Below are 23,822 nucleotides of genomic sequence, written 5' to 3' on the forward strand. Positions count from 1 at the left end.
TTACCTGGAATTGTTTTAGTGTTTGTGAGGTGGTTTGAAGTCTGAATAATATATATATTTTCCTCTTGTAGCTTGTATTCTGTTTAATATTTAATATTTTCAGCAGGGGCTGGCAAGGAACATTCGTCTTTTCTATTTATGGCCTTTTCTAAACATTTTTCCTGTTTTCCAAAAGAATTAAAGGCAAAACTCTCACATGGAACAGGAAACTTGGAGTGCTACTTGGGATCGACTTAGGGGCTATATAGGGGCTGCAGTAGAGAACAGGTTTCTCCCTACCACAGTTAGAAGGATTCTGAACTGTAAGATCTCTGACACTGGGTGAACCCATGAGAAGTGAAGGCTGTGTGATGCATCTCCCCAATCCCTTTGTATTAATGACTTCATTGATGTTTAAAGTGCAGCAGAGATGTGCATCCTTAGTCAGTCAGCTTATCTGTGTTGAACTTGTGGCTACTTTTGGTGTTGCCAGAAGGAGTGTTTCTCTCCAGAGTCTTGATGGATCCTGAGTAATGGGGAGGTGCTGTTTGTTTTAGGAACTCTTTGAGATTTAAGAGAAGTAAAATAATTCTTCCACTGGGGATGGAAACTGAAGGGTTGTTTCCTTGGTTGGCTGAGGTGAAAGCGTGGATATTGTTAACATTTCAGGGTTAATGTTCATTTCTCATGACTGTAAAAGGAACAGTAATTATTTGTTGAAATAATGTGGAAGGATGAGATAAAGACTGAAGAAATGAAAAGATGTGCAGGCAAATCTGACTCAGACATTGTTATGGGTATAACATAGTATATTTCTATTAACGCACAGAGGTATCCAGGTATACACTTGTATACACACAGTGCCACTGAAGGAAAATAATTTTAGTATGAAGAGTACCCACCAGATAATTCAGAACCTTATGAAAAAGATAGTATGGAAACAAATCCTACTCTTGTGGAAAAGACTGATCCTCTGGCCTTGATTTTCTGCTGCTATAAACTGGCAGAACTCCACTGAGGCCATTTGTATTCATACAGAGCAGACAGGAGTCTGGTATTTACCGTCTTAGCTGGAAGTATATGGAGCCAAATCAATTCCTGATTTAACTTCACTGAATATATAGTTATGTATATGACCCATTATCATTATGGGAAAAGATTTAAATGAAGAGTCAATGCAAATGAAATGTAAAAAACGTATCTTGTAACTGTTCAGATACTGCACAGGTTCTTTTTGTAGTTGTGTGTGCTTAGAGCATTGCTTTTTGCTTTAACAAAATTATCACATATATTTTCAAGTCCTGTGCAAATCATGAAACTTGATTACATACATAACTACTAAAAATTCTGACTTCCTTTAAAGTGTTTTTTCCTTCTGCATCTTGACAAGGACTGGAAGTGGACTTTGCTTTATCTTGGAATTGTTTTTAAAATATCTGATGTTCTTTGTAAAAACATACACTTTCTTATAAAGGTAGACTCTCAGTGATGCTACTCTAAATGCAGAAGTAAAAATAGGACCAAATTCCTGGTTGCTCAGCAACTTCATTTACATCATAGTGCGGGTAAACAGACATTTGGTGTAAAAGTGTCTGCTTGGATAGCAGGCTGATTTTATATCCTGTTGTCCTCTACCTCCAGTTTTGCTTGGGAATCTAAGCAGTAGCCCGGTCCCACCAGGTGCGAGTGTTCACAGCCCTGCAGAGAGACTGTGGGACAATTCAGTTCCTGCCAAAGCTGAAGCAGTAGCCTCGTGCTGGGGCTCCGTGCACACTCCAGTGCAGTTTAGCCGAGTGTGCCTGTTCACCTCTGTTCAGGAGAGATGCGTGTCACATCAGCAGTGGATGTGCTCCTGCTGGACACGTGGCTGATGGGGCTTGGGGCAGACATTCCTTGGACCGCGTTCCCTTCCTGGGCTGAGCTCACTACACCCCTTCCCAGGCTGCAGTTCAGCCCCTGCGTTCCCAAAGTCCAAGTGAGGCCCCCCTGCTCAGGGTTCTGCTGGCCTCAGGAAGCGGCTCCTTGCCCGCAGCACCGAGCGCTGGTGCCAGCCCAGGGCATTCCCAGCGTGGAGCTCTTTCTTGTGGCCAGCTGTCAGTTAGCACAGGTGGGCTAGCACAGCTGTCCCGGGCTCCTGAGAGCCGCCTGCCTTTGCTGTCCTGGGCACATGCAGCTCTCCCAGGTGCTAAATGCCTGCGCATCCCTTGGGAAAACAAGGCAGACAGTTTTCTCTGTAATGGTGTTAAGTTGTAGAACATCTCAAAAGACAGTGAGTTTGGTAAGTTAGTGATTGCTGGCTGTTGGAGGTGGCACCTTGTGTTTTGCTGGCAAGATACTGAAAGCCAACATTGCAGGTGTATGGGTTGTGAAATACCACAAATGAGACTGAAAATGGTTTTAGTGCTTGTCTGTGACAAGTTTGTAAGAAGAAAAGAAAGTGCTAAAAGGTGCTGTCATTTTTATAGACAAGCTACTTTATTTGCAATTGCAGTGCCCCACAGTTAAAATGGAAATCAATTTTAATGCCTTATGAAAATGCAGAAATATTTGTCTCATTTACAGCACTTCCAAAAAGGACGGATAATAAAATTCCCCTGATTTATGATCTATAATTTTATGTACTCTGTGGTGTCTTGTTCAGTACATCTCTCCACATAAACATTCCAAAAGAATGAGGAAAGATAGATCTGAATAAGATTCTTGAATCTAACTTCACACTGAATTTCAGATTGTAGAAACTCTCTCTATATATATATTCAGAGCTTTCTTTGATCTGAATATTCCCAAAGTTTGGGGAAGTAGATGCTTAACTTTAAAAATCACTAACCATGCATTTCTCTATCAACCACATAGTTCTGACCTGGACTAAAAAACCCAAAGCAGTAAGGTTTGGGGTTTTGCCTATATAAAAAGAACCAATGAAATGTGAAAATTAGCATAACTGCAATCTGTGTGAAGATAATGGATAAAAGGACCCTAAAGATAGTAGAATTAAATGAAAAATGTTATTTTTCTGGAGAGTGAACCATACTATAATGTTCTGTTGACTTCATGCAATTCTTGTTAAAAGCCTTTGAGTGCCCTACTGAAAAATTAGTGTAATCGTTTTGTAATTCCTGTGGACATACAACACAGTTATCTCTTGAGCGAGCCACTAAATTGAAATTAAAATTTGTGTGAGATTTTTCAGTATATTTTGTGGCAGTGCTAACACCATAAATTAAGGCTTTAGCCTCATTCTATCATATGTTACAACAAAGTTTGTTCTTCTGTGGCTGTTGTGGTTGAGGATTCTTGCGGCAGTTTCTGGAGAACAGGTGTGTAATTGTAGCAAGTAAGCTCTTAAGTTTTCTTGAATCCATCTGCTTTTATGTCCAGATGTTTAAAAACTTGTGAGGTGTAATACGATGTGCATATTTCTCAGAAAGAAGTGTCATTTATGATGTTGCTTATGCTCCTCAGAATAACTCAGAATAACTTAGCAAGAGGACAAATTCTACTGATTACCTAAAGTCTTGATTCTGCCATTTAGATTTGCTGCAGATTGTACATTTGGTGTTCGAGAGAGAAATGCTGGAGTGTGTTTTTCATCCTCTTTTCCTTATTTTTGATTTTGTCTTTCCTATGTCAGTTTTGCAACTAGCTTTCCAGAAGTTGACACTACATTAATCTGATGAGCTACTTTCCTGCTGAATAAAATTTTAAAGTGAAAAAGATGGAAGGCTGGCATGTGGGCCAGGAAGCATCAAAGCACAGTTAGCATTTCATGCTCAAGCTTAACATTTGCAAAGCTGTCAAAACAATCAGGAAAATACAAATAATGGTCATCCTACTTATTGAATGAAAATTTAATTCCAGATTGCCTTTGTTTAAATCAGCTGCTTACACTTTGTCTCCTCTGCTCACCAAGGATTCTGTTAACTAACATATTTCAAAATCCAGACTGCCAAAAATACTGGCAACTTTCATTAGCTGAGCAACATTTCCCACACTAAAATTGTGATCCGTTTAAGGCTCTTTGTTTCAGGTTGTGACACCTTGCCTGAATTCCATGGATTTATTCCCCATTCATGAACATTAGTGATGTAAACTGTACAAGCCCCCAGTGGCCCAGTGGATATCCTTCTGCTGAGAGCAGGAAGAAGAGAGGTAGTGGGGAGAGAGGTTGGCTGAGCAGCCAAATGCTGCTTGTGCTCCGAATGTGATGCTTGATATTTTGCTTTTGATTTTTTTTTGCAATGTTTGTGTGAGAAGCTTGGTTGTCAAAAGCCAGTTGAATAACACCCCACTGCACTCCCAATCCCCTGTGTATGAAGGTGCTGGCAAGCAAGCTAACCAAATTCAGCTGGCTAGTGTTTCAAGGGTAATAGAATTCATTACAGGGTGCCTTTTGCAAGGTGCTGGCAACTGATACCATTTACTGACTGACAGGATTGGGCTCTGCTCACAAGTGTGCAAAGAGTGTTTATCTGCTGGCACTGCTTGTAATCCTATACTTGAAATGTATATTCTTTTGATACTTTTGACTCACTGCCCCAGAATCAACAGATCGAAGACATCCTTCAAAGATGATACTAGAAAACCATGACTTTTGGTGCTCTGAACAGAAGTGAAGAAATTAAGAATGAAATAAAATCAAGTGATGTTAAATGCAGGAAAAACATCATGCTGAAATTCAGATTCACTAGACTCTGCAAGTACCACAAAGAGAAGTTGATGGAGCTAATTTGCTAAGGTCGATTAAAAGAAATCTGGAAATAAATATCAGAGAATATGCTATGGGGACAGAGTAGTACATCAGCCAGGAGCTGGATTTCATTAATGTTTTTCCTCTAAGATTAAGGTGCATGAGAATGAATGGTTGAGGTTTGAAGAATTTTGCTTGTTAAGATTGTTTTATCCTGAGTTCCAATTCCTGTAATGGAAGAGAGGATAGTTCAGTTTAGGGAAGCAGGTTCAGTCTGATCATTTTAGTTCTGGAGCATCTCTACCAGCTCTTGATTTGTACATAGACTGGCAGCCCATTTGTGAAGCATCACTGCCAGCATTTGCAAAAATGAGCAATGATATATTATTTAAATATTCTGCTTTTTTTGAACAGTCTCATTGCATTACAATTGCACAGTAAGATAGGAAAGATGGCTTTTTAAAAAAATGTTCTTAAAAGGGCAGCTTAGATTAGAACTTGGAAGTGGAACGTTGGATCAGAACCCCATCATGGCTCTGGGAAAACCTGTGTCTATATGTAGATCTTTGGTTCATGACAGCATGGCTCAGCCTTGAGCTCTTTACTGAAGTAAATGACCTTTGATCTTACTTTGGAATAAGTGAAGTTATTTCTTTTCCAGAATCCAAAAGCTCTGGCAGATATATTTGCGGAGCATGCTTCTTTCACTATTTTCTCTTCTTGCCTTTATTGATCTCAGCTGCTACTATACAATCAATATAATATAGGGAACAGAGAACAAGCTATGGCCTTGCTACATTTTTCAGCAGGAAAAGGGAATCTTCTCCATACTGAGAGCTCAAGAAGCTGTTGAAACCCTTTGGCTGACCATTTGTAAATTTGAACAGATGCATATTGGGGTAAGCTGGTATTTTTGCGAAGCATTTGTTCTGCCCAAATCAGGAAGGTGCTGCTGGTTGAAATAATTCAGAGCAAAACTCAGTTCAGTCAACTTCAAAATTGTCTTTTGGTCATTACAAATTCCTCTTGATACTTGCATCCCACTGTAGCTCTGTCAGAATCAACACAGCAAACACACAGACAGTCCCTGTGTTTTTCAGTTGGGCTCTTGTATATGCTGCCAATTCTCTGGGACACTTCCAGGGAGCTGCAGCTTACCAAGAGACTCCCCACAGAAGAATGGAGTTTTTATCTGTTTTCTTTTCCAAAAAAGCCTCATGTAATCCTGCATCACCCTGCCCTCCCCAAGGGAATGACTAGGGGAGAATACCAACATCTAGATTGATAACTACTTGTTGGTGTAGCAGTGTTCAATTTTGCTTTTCAGTTCACCTTCCCCAACCTTTCCTTTCCCGATGGAATTTGTCCTCTGGTGCTAAATACTGAGGAAACAAAGATGTGTGTGTCTTCAAACCACCCCTATATTATTAAGATTCAGAAAGATGTTTGCTGATGTATTCAATAGCAGAGGAAACTGATTGCTACCTCACAGTAAAGTTTCTCTGTTACAAATGTTAATTGTTTCAAGCACTCTGGAGTTTTCTGTGACCTCTAGGCAATTTTTTTTTAATGGTTGTTGATACAATCTCTCAGAAGAAGGGGAGAAAAGAAGTACTTTGCTGGCCTACTTTCAGGTAAGCTCTAAAAGTTCAAGTGGACCAATTACACATAAAAGAGCAACAACTTTTGTAAAGCTTCATTTGAATCCCAAAGGGGAAAAATGATAGAAAATCAATTAACTTTCCACATGAAAAAAAATAGCTCATATTGCAAAGCTTTCCTTGCATAGTTTTCTGATTGTGTTTGGAAGCAAATTGCCTTGATTATACCTTTGACGGGAAGGAAAGTCTTTTAATTAATTTAATACATGCTATAGCAGTGCTAAATTGTATCATGGAACAATTAAGTGGGTCTACACTGATATTTTTGCCCTGTTGAAAATGGATATTGCTCACTTAGTGAGTCATGCTCTTGCTGGGTTGACGCAATTATCCATTCATCGCAGAGCATGTGACATAAAAGTTATCAGGACTTTATATAGGAGAGAGGCTGAATGGAGTAAACAAAAAGCCCATTTCAGTGAAGAGTCAGTGAAAGTTCAGACTCTGTACTCCCACTGGGGGCTGAACCCAAACCCTCAAGCCCTAAGACAGCCCCTACTTTGGGAATATTCAGGCTTCAGATGTATTTTCTATAGGTCTTGGACTGAAATAAGGAGTGGAAGTGATTGTTAGTCATGTACTGATGTGATCCTCAAACTCATGTGCAGCTACGAACAATTGATAGCAAATTTGTAGTAGCCTGTAGAGTAGTTGCTGCACTAGCTGCTTCTGAAACCAGTTTTTGCCTCAAGCTGAAAACAATTGCATTTGTTGTGTTTGCTGAAAATAGGATTTTTAAATGACAATTTTAATTTAAATGTTCTAAATATGACAAGAAACAACACAGTTGGTTTTTTGGTTTTTTTTTTCAAATCATGCATGTTCTTATAGTGATGTTACACTATATTGTTGAAAGAAAATAACATTAGGAATCTTCTTGATATGTCTGTTTGATATTGGACATGTTCTTGTCTTGCTGAACTAGTACAACTTGGTCACATCACTTTCCCTGATGGATCTTGTCGGCTGGAAATGTATTTGCCTGCATCAGCTTTTCATGCTGAGGTGGGCTAGGTCTTTTCTGGTGAGCTGTAGAATCAAATATCCAGGAGCTGAGTAATAAAGGAAAGATTCCATCACCAGACAAGGTCTCATGAATTAGCTCCTAACTGTCTAAACTCAGATAAAATATTATCACAGATTTTTCTAAAGTCTCAAGACCATAAACAATGAAAAATAAAAAGCTGTACAGAAGAGGAACAGTACTCTCACTGTGTGCTCTCTGATCTTTCTGGGCTGTTAGAGAAAGGCCAGCTGATGAGGGATTTGTTTATAAAAGGAATCTAGTAATTATGGTTAGGGAAAGACTTCAGATGAGATAGGAAGCTTTCTAGCAGCATTGTGAAGGAGAATTTGTACTAGAAATGAATTTCAGAGGTGCAAAATTGTGGCTGTAAGCACTGTACCATAGGACTGGTAAGTTCTGATTTAGTATGTTCTTCATTATTTAGAGATTTAATTTAATTAGAAATCTTAGATTTCATAATTAACATTTTGAGTTGTGACAGAATTGGGCTGGAAAACAACAGTAAGCAAGGAGTGCTGTCAGATGCACTTTCTAGTCTTGTTTACCAATAAAAATATTTAGTGTTGACCAGAATGGCAAAGGCAGGAATCAGAATGGCTGCATGACATGCCTGGCATTAGGTAGAGAGGTGCAATTTTTGCCACTTAATTCAGTAAGGATTCACTTCCTCAAGGATGCATTTCAAATTTGCTTGTGGCTCACTGAGGGTGTCTGTAGGGTAAAAAGGCCAGCTCAGTAGCTGCCCATCCCTGGTTCTAGCAGGTTTGCTGCCTGTCTTCTGGACCAGTTGAGAACTATAGTGACCTTGACCATGGTGGTCAGGCTTAATTGACTGTGTGTAGTCAGTAAATGTATCCACACTGCTGGTACAATCACATATTTGCTCTTTCCAGCTGTGGCATGAATGGTTCAATGTAGCCCTCCACCTTCCCATCGTCTGAGATTATGAAACAAAAAAAATCTTGTTTCTTCTTTGTTATTTAAATTCACCTTTCCTACCATTGCAGATGCCATACATTTATGTGCTTCAGTTCTCCCAAGTGAAAAATACCAAAAACATAGCATGCCTTCATCTACTATAGCTTGATTACACTAAGGTTCTACATTTAATGTTCAGCCTTTTTTATCAAGAGGAAAAAAAATACATTCTAGCCTTCTTGAAAGGCAAGGATAGATTGTTTGTGAATTCTATTAGTGCTGAGATCAGCATCACGCTTACTCAAGACCTAGCCTCTGAAAAAGAGCAATGTTGTGTCAAAGGTGATTGAAAATGTCACTGGTCCTGAACAGCAATCATGTATGGCTAATCATTCCCAGCGTAACTAGAATGTGATTTTCATTGGATAACTCTAAGAAAGATGCTGCTTGGCAGTTTCAGCAAAAATGTTAAAGAACTACGATATTTTTAGAAAAAAACACTCCCTCCTGATCTATTTTGGTTCTTGAATTTTCCACTTAAGCCTGGGATCATTAATTCCTAATGCAATTCGTGTGCCCCACGAGAACAACAGACCAATAGGAGACTCCCAAGTGTGCTGCCTGCTGGCTGACTCTTTACAGAGACTGGTGGCTGATGGGCAGAGCTCCAGACATAGTTGCCCAGTGCCTAAATCCACAGTAAACTAAAAATTTTTGCTGGGGAGAAATTACTTACTTACCCTTAATTTTTTTTTTTTTTTCCTTTTTCTCTAGAAGAGTGCAGACAGGAGGGTAACTGCACTGACTCCATAAAAGCAGTTCTCGGTACAGAGCACATGGTGGCAATGTTGCACTGCTCCTGAGCAGCTCCACGTGGCACTTACCCAACCCATATTCATTTACTGTGCGATAAATAGATAGATGCAGTAGAGTGCTGCTTTACCCAGGGAATATTATACTTGTACATGGTAGCACTGATTGTGTTTTCTGGTAAAATAAAGAGTAAGGTATAGGAAAAGTAATTTTTCTTACTTTCTTTTTACCACTTCTGTAATATTTGCATGCATCCTAGGCACGGAGATACAGTTTAAGCTTTGCAGAAATAATGTAGCTGATATTGGAAAAAATATGACAATTTAGTTTTGTTCCATAAACCAAGTACACCTGCCTTAGAGGAGCACTTAAGATAATGAAAACCCTCTACCCATCACACACACAGAGAAATCAGAAACTGAGTGTTTCTCACTTTCAAAGGAAGGCTTTACTATTTAAACAAGCTAGCCATGAACTCGCTCTTTGTAAAACATCTCTAGCCTCAATATAAGCTTTCCTAAATGTCTTCAAAGAAGTGGAAGGAAACTTTTCTGTAGCTGGAGAAATTCCAGGCACATACAAGTGTGAGTTCCTGGCTTCAGTGGCCGTGGATGGCTCTTGGCACAAACCCCTGAGAGCCTGTGTGGTTTGGCTGAACTCTTCAGTGATCACTGCAGCAGAGCAGCCAAGGATTCATGTACCTCTGGCTTTCTTCTCTGTTCAGCCTGACAGGAGGGCCCTTCAGAGGCAGACCAAGTAGGAGATTACTTGCATTACAAAGGCAACATAGCTGAGTATTTCAGGTCTCTGGGGCTGCTGTCTTTCATATTTGTCCTGCTTTTGGTGTGCTCTTGCAGCTGTAGCAACTCAGTTCCCAAGCCACAGTCTTCCCTGGTGTTCCTCTGCTTTTAATGATCTCTGTGCCCTGGCAGACAAATCTTTTTACTGTGCCTGTCATGGCTGATCTGATTTCCATTCCACCAGCACAAGGTAATTTATTTTTTTTTTTTTTTCCTTCTGTCTTTTTCAGCTTTTTAGATCTAGACATGGTATCAGCCACTGCCTGATTATTGTAATTCTCCTTAAAGAGTCTGGATTCAACTCTAGATCTTGATGTCAGGAGCAGTGAAGTCAGCAGGTATCCCCAGACTATTTCCACATTGCTTCTTGCTCTCTGAGTGGGAGAGGCCAAAGGGAAAAACAAAGCTGCAAGATGTTAAGATGGCATCTTATAGAGCAAGAAGGAAAATACAAGTTATTTCAGCTAACAAGCAATATCGTGCTTTGTTCCCTTCTCCTAATTCTATCAGACACAACTGTAAGCTAAAACTTAAAAAAGCAAATGTCGAAGTGTGGGAGCAAGCACTCCAAGTAAGCCACACTCAATCAGCTGCTTAGATTCAATTCTTGGAAGACAAGTGCATTCAAACTGGTTGGTATGTTGATTTTTGTGAGCAACACATGTTCACAAAGACCAGCAAAAACTAAATATTGGAAATTTTAAAGCATTAGCTAAAAAATCACTAGAAAACGTACTTATTTCTTGCTGTGAGATATGGATTAGAACAAGAGTAAAACAGGCTTAAAACTTAAAAGGAACAAAGAAAGTTTATTAACAAAACTACAAGAATAAGAAACCAGAATAAAACTTCCAGAACTCTTTTTTTTCCCACTACCCAACCATTCTCTTGTTCACATGACAACATAGAGACAAAAAAACCTTGGTGGTTAAAACAGTCTCAACTTTGCTATAGTCTTTTCATCAGTCTTTGTAGAGAAAAATAAGTTCTCTTCTGCCAATCTATGGAGTTTTTCACAAGAAAACCATTTTCCTATGGTTTTCTATTTCTCTGATGTCAGCTGCCCAGAAAACTCTGTCATCAGTTTTCTCTTTCCATTTTACATCACTCTGAGGTGTGTTATGGGTCATGGGTCAAGGGATGTCATTTTAAGGATGAGTTATTCAAAGGCAAAAGTTTTCTTCATCTGTTTCTGTGAGCATTTCTGGAAATAGAAGTTTTCTCTTTGCTTCTTAAGGGCCACAAATTTTCAACAACTCTCACTTCTCTGTTTCTGTTTCAGCATCACATAGGACCACAACTACTTCACCATTTGCTTAAATCCACACTTTGTAATACTCTATTCTCCTCAAAATACTCTTTCATGAATTAAAGGAGTTTTTCAGAACACTATTGTCCATCTCTATAGTTTTAGCAAAAGAATATTTCAGCTTATTAAAGCATCTCCTTATTTCTCTCCCCATCTGAAGCTTAATTCCTTTCTTCACTGTCTTTGATAATTTGTCTCTTTATCTGTTGATCACTCTCTCTTGTCCTTTTCTTGGAGAAAAAGGATTAAATCTGCAAGTCTCATCTGGGTCATGAAAGGGTTAAAATCTTGCTCCATCCGCAGGTGTTCACGGTGCCAGGTTTCAGCTCAGCGGCGCTTAGAGCTCGGGAACCTCTCGGAAAAAGCTTCAGCTACCCCGGAAGCTTCCCGGGAGGCTGCAGCAGAGCCTGGCCAGGCCTGGGCCCATGGAAATACCCACAGGCTCCATCTCCTGCTCAGGAACTGCGGCAGAGCCCAGCCCGGCCCGGGAAGGGGAAAAGCCCCGCAGGCCCCATCTCCTGCCCGGGGCCCGTGGCAGGCCCAGCCCAGCCCCAGCCGGGCCGCATGGCCTGGGCAGAGGAATGGGAAGCCAGCTGGAGCTCTGTTACCTTTCACAGCCAGGAAACAAAGAGACAAAAAAATTCCCGGGCTTAGGTCTTAAAGTGGTGTTCACAGGTTGATCTCACTTTTCAATGGTCAGAACTACTGTCAATTCTCAGAAGTGGCCAGTTATTGGCCAGGAGAAAAAACTCCCATCAGCCTCCAGCAGCCTAAACTTCCTTAGGTGTTTCTCTTTGTTTTCTTAAATGCCAATCCATCACAGAAATTACACAAGTATTTATATCATGTTGCTATCAAGGTTATTGTAAATAAAAAAACCCATCTAAAACCATTGAAAATATGTTGAAGTAGTTGATGCAGCAATAGCAGAGAAATGAAGTGGTGGTTTTTTTCAGTGTCTAAGACATTTTTTAGGTGTACATTTCCAGGATGAGGGTAAAGAGCCGTACAATTCAATGTCTTCTTTGTTTATTCACAAGAGGGATAACTTAAGTGGTAGTAGAAAAATGAGAATGGAAATTGGCCAACAACTGCTAATCAGGATTTTGGTATGTCTTGCCTCTCCCTGCATCCAAAATCCAAGGTGGAGGCCTTCAGAAATGTACTGAGGGAGGAAACTTAAATGCCATACTGTTATTTTTCAGATGTGTAACATAGCCCATATGTAATGACTATTATTTCTACTGTCAATATTTTTAGAAAGAGAAATAAATAAGAAGAAATGGCCATGGTAATGAATTTTCTTGAAATGTGTTGTCCCCGAGTGATTCAGCTGAAGGTCCCAATTCAACCTGTGCACATGAGCCAGATCTGCTGTCTGTGCCCCTGACTCCCTGGTCCAGACTGACACAGTTACTAATCCTTGCAATCCTATTACCCACCCTCTCTCTTGCTGCTGAAGCTTCTTGTGACTCGCCATGTTCCCTGCCTCAGGAATGCTGTGATAGCTCCCATACCCAGTGCTTATTTAATTTAATTTAATTTCATTTAATTTAGTTTCTCCCTATTCAGCATCTGCCAAGTCCCCACTTGCCCAACACCTGTCAATAGTGTGTCAGGGTTGTACTACTTTGTGTGATTTTCTGTGCTCTTTGCTTTACAGCCCACACTGCTGGAGATTAACAATGTAGCGATATTTCATTAGGAGCCCTTGGCCCAGCTGCCTGCAGTCACAAGGCAAAGAAATGCACCACCCTGTTTCCCTCAGAGATTTAGTTTACCTTCATCTTTCTGTTTTGGTTTTAAATCAAGTTTGAAAATGACAGAAACAAACACTACTAGTCAGAAAATTATAAATCCCTTTAAAATTAAAATTATAAATTTTGAAATTATAAATCCCTTTAAAATGAAAAATTATCATCTGTGAAGTGCAGAGAAATAGTTAAGCTAAACATTTGTAATTTAGGAAGAAGGATATTAAGATCCTTTAAAAAATCTTGCTGGCTTTTGCTCATTTTCTCACACATAAGTAAAATATCTGTTTGGTAACCTCAAACAAGTGCTAAAAGCCCAGGCATTTGCCAATTGCTCTAAAAAAATTGTACTTTTGCACTTTGTATTAATGGCAGGGTGATCTTCTGCAGCATCTTCTGCCAATTTTTTTAAAAGCCAGTACAAGTGTCATTTTTGCAGTTGAGGCCTTAAGTCCCTGGGGGTCTCAGCAAGGCTTCATTGGTGTGCAGATTTATTTCCACTGAGCAGCCAGAAGTATTTCAGCAAGGGAAAGATGCTGAAGAGAAATGCAGTAGCTGTGGATAGTACGGCAGACACTGCAGAGTACTGAATGTGGGCTAGAAAGTTACAGAGATTGTGATATTTAATGCCCATCACTAATTCAGAGAGGTTGTATCTTTACCTTCCTACCCTGATAATATTTTACTTGGTCAAGGTTTGATGGTAACAAGCAACAAAATCCATAGTACAATATATATTTTCTCTTCTGCAGGAGCAGCACATGGAAAAAGTGTGAACATCACTTTTAAATGTTGAAATAACTGTCCTGTTTCCATGAAGTGCATCATAGAAGGGATTTATTGGGTGGGTTTCAGATGTAATATAAGCTCCTTTAGAGGCAAAAACACGGAGTAGTTCAGACAGGACCATGGAAATACAATTGTCCAGCCTGCCTAGCAACTAAACCCAGTTTGTTCTCATGGGAAGTGGCACAGGCTAGAAAATGGTTAATGCAGACAATGGCTCTGCTATCCTGATTATCTCACTTTATTCTTCTCTACTACCCTGCAATCAGTGGGCAATCTGTTTTGTAGCAAACACCATTTGAGATTGCATTGTCTTTGGGAAACTTCCTTCTCATGTTTTATTACTTAGTGGAAGCTACTTGTTTTGGGTGGTCTGGGCATCTGCAGCGGTATAGAAGAGCTACAAGATGCTTAAAGTATATTTCAACATTTTCCATGCTGTTCTGTGACAGAAGTTTTGTCCAGTCATATTAACCTATTATCCTGAAAATAAGTTCCTATTAAAGAAAATTCAGACCTCATTTCCTGCCCCCTTACTTCAAAAATCTGTTCTAGTGTGCTATTGAGGTCAGAGCAGTGAACCAGCTGTAGCATGCAGTAATTTTTACCCCTTCCATAAAGGTATTATCTTTCTGTTTGCAGTCATAAAATATTTTCCAAATTGAAAATTTATTAAAAATCCTTACTGCTCAGTTTGTGACTCAATCTGTTTTGTTTCTTGCTGTTCTGGGATTAAGTATATCTGATTCACTTTACTGCGATCACTGGGGGTTTGTTTCTTCCCCAGAAGCTGTTATTTTGAGATTCTCAGTTCTAGGAGCAATCATAGTTTTGCCCTCATATTCAACATTGTTTTTGCTACTGAAAAAACCACTAGGTTCACTTTGTAGGCTATAAAACCAGTGGTTTTGGTCTCCCTGCCAGATTACTTGCCTACTGTAGGATGATCCCATTTCTTCTTTAGTTAATATCTGTGGTACAAAAGAATGGGTCTGACAGTGAAATTTACTGGTGGCAATGCTGGGAAGTGCTTTATATGTAGAAAAGGGCCAGAACAGCACTCAGAGGACAATATTTTCCCTTGAAATCATCATGAATTAGATGAAATTCAGAAATATAGAGGGAAAGGAAATTCACATGAGGAGGGATTTGCCAATAACCAGTTCTGCTGGGGATTCACCAGACTTCCGTTAAGAAGAAAGGGAAGGGGACTTTGACATTATCAACATAACAGGAATTCAGCCCAGCTTGAAGCCCAGTATTCTATCCTGCCCCTTTAAAATGTAGGCCTTAAAAATGTGGTCTTCCTTAGTAAATGTAGGCTTCTTTAACAAATAACATCTTTTACAATAACAAAGAAATAATGTATTTTTGTCCATGATACTAAAAAAAACACTTAACTGTTAATTTAATTTGTTAATGTCTTCTTGGTGTCTTTGCAATAGAAGATTTATGCTGTTCCAAACATTTGAAAGATAGAAAGAAAAGTCTATTTTCTAAGTTCTGTCTTTAAATGTTATCTCTGAAGGCGCATGCATTTGCTTGAAAATAATTGCAAATGGCATAACTCTGATTTAAGCCTATGTGTTGCCTGACTTTCAGGGATAGGGGCACTTCAGTTGCTGGTAAACTCCAGCCTAGAAATGTTCTGTCCTTTTCCATTCCTAAAACATATTTCATAAGCAGCATTTTCCTTCTAGCCTGCAGCAACAAGATTTGATATTTATATATTGCCCCACACATACATCACATAATATTGCCAGATTCTTTATGATTAACTGATATAATTGACTTCTGAGATAAAAAGAAATTTACGTGGGAGAATCCACAGAATAAAACAAAGTTTCGATTGTATTCCAAAGCTGAACTAAGAAAGGCAGGAAACAAATCTTTGCTTCAGAAAAGCAAGTGTAAGAAAAGCCATCAACACTGTTGAGAAGCAAGGGCATGCCAAATTTATCCCACACCTTGGCAGTGTATCAGATCAATGTCTCACAGAGAATGCAGGAAAATACTGAGCAGACGTCAAGGAGGTCACTGCAGGTAAGCAGCATTCTCCAACTTGGCAAGCAGCCTTCTGCCCTTAGGAAGGACTGACTCCTCCTCATTTTTTGGACTAGACTTTCACTGCTCAAGTATTAAGCTTAGCAGTATCACTCTACACTACATCAGTGTTAACACACCTGCCTTGCAGATGTGTTCCTGGTATTCAAAAAAGAAAACCATACAGTGGATGTGAACATCAACAAACTTGCATGCAAAACTGCAAATCTTCCATGACATTCTTTTACTATCTAATGTGTTGAATGGGTTTTTGTTACTACAACTTGATTCCACAATGAAACTTAGAGCACCACTCCTAGCAAACACTTGTAACTTGCTTTGAAATCACCTGAGCATCTCTGGGCTCACAACTGCAGATTTCTACAAGAGCTATATTCATTCAACGTTTTTTGTGGGAATTTAACAAAATGGGAAATAGTAACCTTCAGACAGTGGTGCAAGTGTCCTGGAGTAAGCACACAAGAAATCAGATAGGAGAGCAGCGATTTGAGCATTAAAAATAGTTCAGATCTTATTGCAGCTATGATGAGAAGAAAAGGCTTTTGTTGGTGTCTGGAAGACTTTATGGCTTTGCTTGCAACTCTTGCCTTTTCCACTGTATGCCTGAATAAAAGAGTGTCAAGATGAATGCAATTTTCTTGTTTGCTTGATGATGGAAGGGTTTTAAATTAGCCAGAAAATGGCTTTTGTTGAGTAATTTAATTTTCCCACTGGAACATGGTGTGATTCTAGAAAATTTATCATCCTGATGAGGACAAAGTCTGAGATCTCCAGAGGGAGGATCAGTGAGGCTGGGGTAATTTGTATCCAGGAAGTGGTGTGCTGTGTCTACAGTTTGAAGGGTAGGGAAAGTCTATCTAACTTTCTTCACTGCATATATTAAGAGCTCCTCGTTTTGTTTCGTAGTGTGGCTGCGGTTTGCAAGGAGTGACAGACACTGCGTGAACCCCCAGCTAGTTAGTTTTTCAACTGCAGAACTGAACTTCAGCAAAGGGAGATAAATAAGAATACTTCAAAACCTAAAGAAACCTGTTGTTCTTGTGCTAATAAAAGAAAACTGAACAAAGGAAGGAATAAGACAGGGAAGATTAAGTGACTCCTTATCTCATAGCACAGTGACATTTTCTTATCCTTCTTAGAATTCGTGGCCGGCTCTAGGAGCTGTGTTAGTAAACTTATATATTAAAATTCCAACTGCTTGCTGAACTTTAAAATATTTTCCCTAATGCCCATTAGATTGAAAAGAAATCTTCATTATTTCTGTGTTTGTGAATGGCTTCCTTCTGTCAATGTTATTTTGTGAGGCAGCAGTGGCTGAGGCATTGCTTTACCTTTATTTATGGTGGTTGGAAATACGGAGTTATACATACTACGAAGTAAGCAATAATTTATGACAAGGTATGCAGTATGCAAAATGTCACGTAGTTTGCAGAGATTAATGCATGAGCCAAGTGCAAATACATTAACTTAACCAACTATCTGGAAAGCAAGCTTAATGAAAGAGGGAAATGAATGCAAAATATGAAGAAAAAGGCATTGTAGTGGCAGAAAACACCATATAGCATATGTATTTGATATAGGGACCCCTATGGATTGATAGCTCACCTCTGAGTTGTGTCTTGGTAGGGACAATGGTATAAATCAGAACAGGCCCCTTATGCCTGACAATCAAAAACAGCATGGGAAGCTGAGTTCAGCAAATCTTAGTGTGTTCCTGTGTTAGGGGTGTCACACATCAAGGGATAGTATTTCAAAATGAGTTTCTACCACATTTTAAACTGAGTGTCCATGTCTCATCCTGCTAAGTCCCATTTCTGCAATACGGATTAGTAGAAAAGGTAAAGCAACTCTGTGTCTTTGAGCCTGTGCATTCCTAGTGAATTGGTGCATGTTGTGGTCTTTGGCAAAGGCATCCTTATCCCCTCAGGCACACACACAAAACCATGACCACAATTTTTTTCAATACTTATCTGTGGCTCATCCCCAAGTCTGCTTCAAAAGACTGTAGGTTTCTTGGTTACGCTCCAAACCTGGTGGGTTTTCTGTGCCAACACCAGAATTTACACTGTAAAGCTGTGTCCTTCAAGTCAGGGGTTTTCTCTGAAGCCTTCTGTGTTGACACTGCTTGCCTTACTGTTTGCTGTGATTGGCACTCACAAATTTCAGCCTGTGCACACACCAGTAACCTTAGGTTTAATGGAGGCCATCAGAATCCCAAAAAATTCCACCATCAGAAACATGGACCTGCCATCTTACTTACTGTTCCTATAGTGCCTTACTGGTTTTACCCCAAGACTTCTGCCTTCAAGTGCTACATCTCGTTAGGCTGCAGAGGAATCTAGCCTGTATATTCTCATGGATATACAGGCCCACAACATGCAGACTTTTATGTGAGAGCAGCAAAGGTGTGAAAAAAGGTGTCTTGAAGACACAGGTTTAGAGGGAAACATCAATTGTGGTTGGTCCCTTCCTTCTGTCCTAGAAACTGTGGCAGTCCTGCCCTGTGTTTACTGCAGGCTCTGCTGCTACGGCTTCTGAAGCTCATTACAAACTGCCAAATGTGATAAAGATGACTAGCTATGTATTTATTCCTGCAGAGTGGGCTACACTGTGAAATTTAAGAGCCCCTCAATATATAGAAAGTCCAACTAGATGATTGAATGGGCCTTTCTAGCACCATGAATTCCTGTCTATAGATATATAATCATTAGGATCCTGCTTTCTGCAGGCTGCACTGTTAAATTTATGGGACTTGGCAGTCTGCAGAGGTAGCTGCCGTTCTGTGAGACAGAACATATGCTGCCTGCTACACTGAAATGCACACTACCTTGTTCTGAAAGTCTTGGTAGTTCATATGAGTCTAAAATAACTAATATGTTGAAAACATACTGTGATTTTAGGGGCAAGGAAAAATATAATGCAGTCTTGTTTGACTTAACTTTCCTCTGTTTGAATTTGAAGCAGAAATCATCAAACTGTAACTGGAGGAAGTGCTGAGAAGTCAAGAAGGGATTTCTCACAGGTCCTTTGCTTGTAGTTTTATTTCCACAGTTTCTATTTAGAGTGAAATCTTATACTTAGCTATTCAAATACAAGCTCTCTTGTAGAGACAATATTCTCAAAAACCCCTTATGGAAAAGACTGCCACAATGGCTGTGATAAAATTAAGGTGTTTTTAACATGCACATGAAAAAATAAAAGTATTGAATCTCACTAATCACTTAGACAGTGGTTGTTCATATTTCAGGAAACAATACAGTTTTAAAATTTTGTATGCATAATTTAAAAAAAGACAGCAAGAAATAGGAATGTTTACCACCTTAATTCCTTATTTCAACTGATAATAGCTAAGACTTATGACAACGGGAACTATTTTCTATGTAACTAGCAGAAAAGTAAGTGCTATATATAGGTGTGTATTATACACTGGAAATTCTATATTTTTAGCAAAACATACCTTGGAAACTATTAACTAAGATGATGTATTTCTTAGTCACTACAAATGTGTGTCTACTTTTAAATTAGCTTATTCATAATTTCCCTAGATAATTTCTTGGTTAATATGGTAAGGAAAAAAGGAAGATATTCTAGTTCCTTTTTTTTATCCTTTCATAACACATGTCTGTTGCATGCATTGAAAAACACATGAAAAAAAGAAATGTCTTCTGTTCTGTCTTTGCTTTGGGGATTTAGAGGACATGAGTAAGGAACAGCAGTAGCTGCTAAATTGGCTTGCATGTGGATGAACCAAGGTCACCTTGGCTAATGTCAAACACTGGGTCTGAAGTTTATAACCAACCCCTTTTTGGACTCAAGATTCAAGGAAGTCCCTTTGGTCTAAGTAATTTATGAGTTATTTTTCTCTCCTCACAAATTAAGGAATTCTATATATCCTGCACTCACAGCTGTCACTAAGTTAATATATCTCAAAAGTTTTTGTGCATATTAGAGAAAAAGGTCATATTCCTCTTAAATGCACACTGAAGGCTACTTTTTGTAGGCTACCTCACTGTTAGAAAATTCATTAATTGGCTTTTTCCTAACAATGCGTTCTCTCATGCCTTTTATTGTGTATGCTGACTGTTTCAATTGTATCTAATCATAATTTTCAAGCATTGTTCAAGCCACAAGGGAGAAACTGTACTGACAAGAGCACTAAGCGTCGTTTGCTTCTGGCAATCTGGAGAGATTTGATGGTTCATTTCTTTTCCCCACAGTAACCTCATGATAGCCATGCTGCCTGATAGTTCTATAAAGAAGAACATCCAAAAATACCTACTTTTTAACTTTGAGCCTGTTTGCTTCATTATTTCCTTTTGCGTCCTTCTCCTTGGAGTAACTCTTAACCTGTCTTTAAACTTCTTTCAGTTATTATTGTATATATTTAGGATGCAGAAGGCTCTTTGAGGAATCTGGGAGCGATATATGAAGGGACTTGAGCCATATATATTTATGGATGAAAATCCACGACGTATCTTTTATTAATTTATGCCTTTTGATGTTCTGTTTGTTTAGTTTTGTCAAACAAACATGGTACACTGAATCCTGACATTTTTAATTATGCTGCATCCTTACACTTTCTGTGCTTTTCCCTCGGGTTTGGCCCCAGGGCTCCCCCAGAAGAGGCTCGCTGCTCAGCTGGGTGTGCTGTGCTCCTGTCTCAGGAGACAGTGGTGCTGGGGCAGCTGGGGCCTTGTGTAGAGCACTAAACCCAGCACTGGGCTGTGGGCAGGGCAGCAGGAGGAGAAGGGACTCAAAGGCAGGAATGGGAGCTCACTCTGCAGTGAGACACTCCTCCAAGGTCTTGCTCCATATCATAGTGACAGAACCACTCAGTCCTCTTGGGGAGGACAAAACCTCCTGCAACCACTCGGGCAAGGTTAGCTGAAGGCACCCCACTCTATTTTGTTTGGATGGCTTTCAGATTTCCTAGTGGCTTATAAAATCCCAAGAGCCTTATATTCATCCTCAGGGGATGTTCCCTGAGCTCTCTCCTGGCACACAGGTGAGTTAGGAGGAAGAGAGGCATCTGGATCAAATAGCTACTCCTCATAAGAAGGCTACAGGGACATACTAATGAACCCAGCTATGTATGAGATCTCTATCTGCATTAATGAGTTAAGACAGAGCTTAACAGGTGCAATTTAAAGACCCATTAGGCATTTCTACTTGGTAAATTCTGGAACAGCCTCTGGGTTTGGTCATATAGTTACACTTTTTGCTTTTGATATCCATTTGCTTCTTACATGATTTGTGAAATTAGATGTCATTCATAGACATGACATTAACAATGAGGAAAAATGCTAGTTTCTTTTATCCTCTACTCAGTAAATGCCTTGTGATTTTTCCAAATTTAATCGACCAATAAATGATACAGCTAAACTTGTTCTGCTAATTTTCTGATGTATAAATTTTTGGTCTTATTATGTTTAACTCTATCCATTATAAACTGAACCATCGTCTGCAATTGAATCTTTTCACTCTAGACCTGCATAGTATTTATTCCACAATTTGTGGTTCATGTGAATTTTGACATGTAGTTATCCATCAGTTCCTTCCATTTCTTGAGGAATGGTAGTGAAAAATACTGGAAGAGAACTTTATTTCAAGAACTTTTATTTCAATTATCTCTCTTTTGTCTGCTAAGAAAAAGGAAAACTGCTTCAGGTAAATATTTTATTACTCGATCCCTTCAATTCCTGTAAAATCAGTCTATGAGAGATAACTATATACCTCAGTCCTTTTTGATTCTGTTCAAATATATCCAGGGTACCAATACTGTCTCTATTCCTTCCAATTAAGTTCAGAACTTTTCTTTCATGTCATTTATCTTATTGCCAGAAATTGAGCCATATTCCTTTATTATTTTGAATAGTTCTCAGATTGATTTTGAGGGTATTGAAATATCCTATAAAGCAGCATCCACATGAAAAGGAAATTTTATGAACGACATTTCCTAGTTTTACTGCCCTTGTTTTTTCTTCCTCTCTCTTAGACTATCAATGGTTCTGCTGACATGATAAAAGGTGCCAACAGCTACCCCACTGTGGATAGGGCTCTGCATAAATAACTGGGCTGTATGTGAAATGTCCCTGCTCTTCCTTTCATCATCCTCCTTCCCTCCAAAGAAAAAAACTATGGAGCAAACCATAGGGGATGCTGGGAGTTCTGTTTTTGAAAGACAGTAGAGATAATAGAGGGAAATAGGTTTTCCATATGAATGAGGCATAAGGAGTATAGGAAGGGGGTGACCTTTCCTACAGTCTCAAAATTGGAGAAAGAAAGAGCCAGAGGGGAGAAATCTTAATCTCAGAAGATCCCCTGGGAAAGATATTTTGTGTTTATCCTGCACAAGCGGGTGGTAAAGCGTGTTAATTCACCACGCTTGTTTGCCACAGGATTCTTTCCTCTTTTTGGACTGAAGCCAGATCTGCAACTAGCTAAAACTCTGCACCTTTTCAAGGACACTAAAAAACAAATATGGAGGTTCTGATATTTTAAAAAAGGGTTCACAGCCTGCAGAAAATCTATTGTTCCAGTCTCATGTATATCTCTATACTTTTTTCTCCTTCCAAATGTTCCAGAAACCACTGCAAAATCTTCCTGGCTCAAAAAGAAATCAAGCAGACATGAATAAGGACATAGAGTGTGGGTCAAGTAGGTGTCAGGACATCTGGCTTTTTACATGTTTTATGGTATTTTATGGTACAATGTTCTTTCATGTAAGGGTGCAAAGGAACTATTTATGATATGACTTGAATGCTGTGACGTTCCACAATGTATCACAACTACTGAAAAACTTCTGGCTAAATAATGAAGACCTTAGAATTTTTCATTGAATGTCTCTTGTGTGATGATTTATCTGGTAGAACAGACAGATGTGTAATTCATGAACAGAAATGGAAACCACTAAAATTATGTTCTCACAAAACTACTGATGAGATGCCCCAGTTCCTTTAACATCTTTGTTGTCCTCCACTGCTCCAGGAGCTCCATGTCTCTGCTGCCCTGAGGAGCCCTGAACAGGCCACAGCACTCCAGATGTGCCTCACCAGGGCTGAGTAGAGGGGCAGGATCACCTCCTGTGAGCTGCTGGAAATGCTCTTCTAATGCACCCCAGGATCCCATTGGCCTTCTTGGCCACTGCTGGCTCATGGACAGCTTGTTTTCCACCAGGACCTTCAGGTCCTTCTCCACAGAGCTGCTTTCCAAGAGCTCAGCCCCAGCCTGTGGTGGTGCAGCGGGTTTTGCCTCCCCAGGAGCAGGACCCTGCACTTGCCTTTCTTGAATTTCAGACAGTTCTTCTCTTTCCATGGGTCATATATAACAGTTTCTCAGACACTTTTAGATGCAGTGGTGGCAGCCTGTGTTAAAGAGCCCATTTTTCACCCACAGAATACTTGGAGTAAAGCTTATTTCAAAAGGAAAAGCTGGGACTGGAGCATGCTGCATGGGCTGCGCACACAGTAACACACGTTAATTGAGTGTTGATCCATCCATTTAGAAAACACAGGGTCTTAGGCATTAATCACAGTTGAATGAAAGATGTGCTATTGGATTTTACAAACCAGAGGTGGTTCGTTTCTCAGATTATTCAGCAATTTTAACAGCCTTCTAGCAAAGATTTAGATACTTAGAAGGGTATACTGTGTAACCCAGATTTGTCATTGTACTGTGAGGAAGAGGGAAGAGAAGAGAAGAGAAGAGAAGAGAAGAGAAGAGAAGAGAAGAGAAGAGAAGAGAAGAGAAGAGAAGAGAAGAGAAGAGAAGAGAAGAGAAGAGAAGAGAAGAGAAGAGAAGAGAAGAGAAGAGAAGAGAAGAGAAGAGAAGAGAAGAGAAGAGAAGAGAAGAGAAGAGAAGAGAAGAGAAGAGAAGAGAAGAGAAGAGAAGAGAAGAGAAGAGAAGAGAAGAGAAGAGAAGAGAAGAGAAGAGAAGAGAAGAGAAGAGAAGAGAAGAGAAGAGAAGAGAAGAGAAGAGAGAAGAGGGCAGAGCAAGGGGAGGAAAGGACAGGATAAAGGATGTTT

Source organism: Pseudopodoces humilis, chromosome 7 (assembly GCF_049639895.1).
Source record: "Pseudopodoces humilis isolate 2021_Gansu_Grassland_sample_001 chromosome 7, ASM4963989v1, whole genome shotgun sequence".
In the NCBI taxonomy this organism is placed as follows: Eukaryota; Metazoa; Chordata; class Aves; order Passeriformes; family Paridae; genus Pseudopodoces; species Pseudopodoces humilis.